The sequence below is a fragment of the Echinops telfairi genome, unplaced genomic scaffold (genome assembly GCF_000313985.2).
Source record: "Echinops telfairi isolate 266 unplaced genomic scaffold, ASM31398v2 ScPeMD7_7410;HRSCAF=8448, whole genome shotgun sequence".
In the NCBI taxonomy this organism is placed as follows: Eukaryota; Metazoa; Chordata; class Mammalia; order Afrosoricida; family Tenrecidae; genus Echinops; species Echinops telfairi.
Genome location: NW_022111310.1, coordinates 9,555,645 through 9,558,680, shown reverse-complemented (window position 1 = coordinate 9,558,680; position 3,036 = coordinate 9,555,645). Strand labels below are relative to the sequence as shown.

The window sequence follows — 3,036 nt, the reverse complement described above, 5'->3', positions numbered from 1 at the left end:
TGGGCTTTGTTGTTTCTCAGTTAGATGGCCACTTGTTTATCTTCCAGCCTATAGGACCCCAGATTCTAAATCTTTTCACAGTCAGGAGCCATCAGCTTTCTTCACCGCATTTGCTTAAGCACCCGCTTTGTCTTCAGCGATCGGATTGGGGTAGGCTGGTGTGCTTCTTCCATGTGGGCTTTGTTGTTTTTAGCTAAATGGCCACCTGTTTATCTTCAAGCCTTTAAGACCCCAGACACTATATCTTTCGATAGCTAGGCACCATCAGCTTTCTTCACCAGTTTTGCTTATGCACCCACTTTGTCCTCAGCAATCGAGTCGGGACAGGCTGGTGTGCTTCTTCCATGTAGGTTTTGTTGTTTCTCAGCTAGACAGCTGCTTGTTTATCTTCAGGCCTTTAAGACTTCAGATGCTACATCTTTTGGTAGCCGGGCACCATCAGCTTTCTTCACCACATTTGGTTCTGCACCCATTGTCTTCAGCAATAGTGCCAGGAAGGTGAGCATCTCAGATTGCCGAATTGTTAGAACAAAGTGTTCTTGTTGAGGGAGTACTTGAGCAAGGGCCCACTGTCCATCTGTTTCCTTAATACTAAACCTATAAATATATGTATATAGATCTATTTCCTTCTTATCATATATAAATATATTTACAACTGTATATGTCTGTATTTAAATCTCTGTGACTACCCTTTGCCTCCTAGTTCTTTCCTCTATTTCTTTTTACTTTCCTCTTGTCCCACTATCATGTTCAGCCTTCATTTGGGTTTTAGGAATTCCTCTCAGTTACACAGCCCTTGATCCAGCCCTGCCAGACTTCTTACACCCTTCTTGCCACTGATTTTGGATCACTTGTTGTTCCCTTGTCCCTGGATTTGTTAACACCGACTTCCTTTCCCCACCTCTCCTTCTCTCATGTTCCCTAGGAACTGATATCCCATTGTTCTCTCTTCTGGCTTGCTTATGCCGCCTATCCCTTCCAGGTAGACATACTATGTACCATCACAAGACTGAGTACAAGGAAGCAACAAGAGAAAGTAAAACAATAGCAACAACAACACAAGAAAACCATACAAATAGTTCAGGGTCTATTTGTTGTCCTTCACAACTGCTTTCCAGTCGAATCTGATGGGGTGCCATGCCCTGGCACCACATCTATCCTTGGGGACTTCATTGCTCTGCTTCCCCTGCTTCCCTGCTGCATGCCCCCAGGTCAGGGCAGGCACAATTCCCACCAGTGTGTCTCTAGCATTGTCCCCAGTGTGTTATGGATCAATGAGGAACATTGTGTCCCATGGTGAGGCCAGCCCTGTGGTCATCTCTGTGCACTGCTGTTCTGAGCAGAAACATTGTCCTCAGGGCTTAGTGAGCCAGGATGTGCTTCTCTCTCTTTTTTTTTTTTTTTTCCCCTTTCCCCGTCATTGACTCCTGTGTGCTCTGATCAGACAAGAGCTGTCATTTCTTGATGTATTCCCTCACCTATGCCTACATACTCCTAAATGCATGGTTTCCATCTCTCTAGCCCTGCCCTAAGCTCCTCAATTTACACACCTTTCAAGACCTTCACCTGATGGACCATGACTCAAAATGAGAAGAAACAGCCACAAACATCCATTAATAACCAGAACATGGAGTGTATAAAGTATGAATCAAGGAAAATCAGAAGTTGTCAAAAATGAAATGAAACTCTTGAAGATAGATATCATAGGCATTTGTGATCTGAACTGGACCAGTATTGGCGATTTTTAATCAAATGACTATATAGTCTACCATGCCAGAATTGACAAAACTAAAGATGAATGACATTTCAATCATCACCAAAAAGTATATTTCAAGATCTGCAAAAAGTATAGCCTTGTAAAGCCCATAGGGGAGTTCTACTCTGTCCTGGAGGGTTGCTAATGCGCTGACACCCAATGGTAGCAGGTGCTATGTAAAGAACTGACTGGGGAGTGGACGTGGAGAATAACTGAAAAAACAGCTGGGCCTCTTAGGAAGCTATTACAATTGTCCCATCAAAAACTGGAGGTAGCCATTACTACAGCCATAGGAGCGAAACTGGTAGAAACTGTCAGATGCTAGTTACATGTGAAAGGCAAGACTTTTTTAGCCCTATTTTTTTACATGTTTAAGCATAGGCATACTTTTAAAATTGTCTCCAAAATGTTTACTATATTTTTAGAAATATTGTTACAGAAATAAGACTCCTTAAGTATGTCTTTTCGGTAATACCTGGGACAGTATACTTTAAAAAATAGTCAAATAAACCTCTAATACACAGTAGCTATGAAATGTGAAGGCTCTAAAGGCTCTTGAACCTGATCCTACCACTTACTTTCATACTTAACCATAGTAGGTATGAAAATTTTAGCAAAGTTTCTCTATGACTCTGTTTTCTATTTGTCAAATGGGAACAATAACAACAGTGACCCCACCTCAGAGGAGTTCTGTTACTAAATATGATAATGACCATAAACCCTTAGCAGCTACATGATAACAATTCAGTAGGGGCTGTCAAATTGATTATCCTAGTCCCACCAGTTTGCACACCCAGAGGCCCCATTATTACTTTTTGCCATTGTTGCTATTAGGATATTCTGCTATGATTTAGTATATCAGTCAAAAATATTGCAATAAGAATTAACTTTGGGGGAGGAAGGTGAGGAAAAAGGGGGAGCTGATCCCAAGGGCTCAATGGAAAGTAAATGTCTAGAAAAGAACGATGGAATGTATGTACCAATATGTCGGATACAATTGATGTATGGTTTTTAACAAGTGTTGTTAGGGCCCCCAATAAAATGATTTTTTTTAAAAAGAATTAACTTTAAGTGTTCCTAACATACTATGTGTATTTAATATCAAAGCATAGATTTTGTTTTAGCTATCACAAAGTACTCTAACTTGTATTACATATATCTATTTTTTTAATTTAATGGACCAATCTTAAGAATAAGTGGCAAAAGGAAGAAGAAAGCAGTGCCTACTAATATATTTTTTCTTCACTTCAAAAGTACAAGGTCAAAAAAAAACTTTTTTT

General features: G+C 40.2%; 1 protein-coding gene across 3 annotated transcripts in view; it reads right to left on the bottom strand.

The window, feature by feature from the left end:
• Positions 1-3,036, bottom strand: part of TMEM38B (transmembrane protein 38B) — a 46,081-nt gene that overhangs the window by 26,496 nt on the left and 16,549 nt on the right. The gene's annotated exons all lie outside the window — the stretch shown is intronic.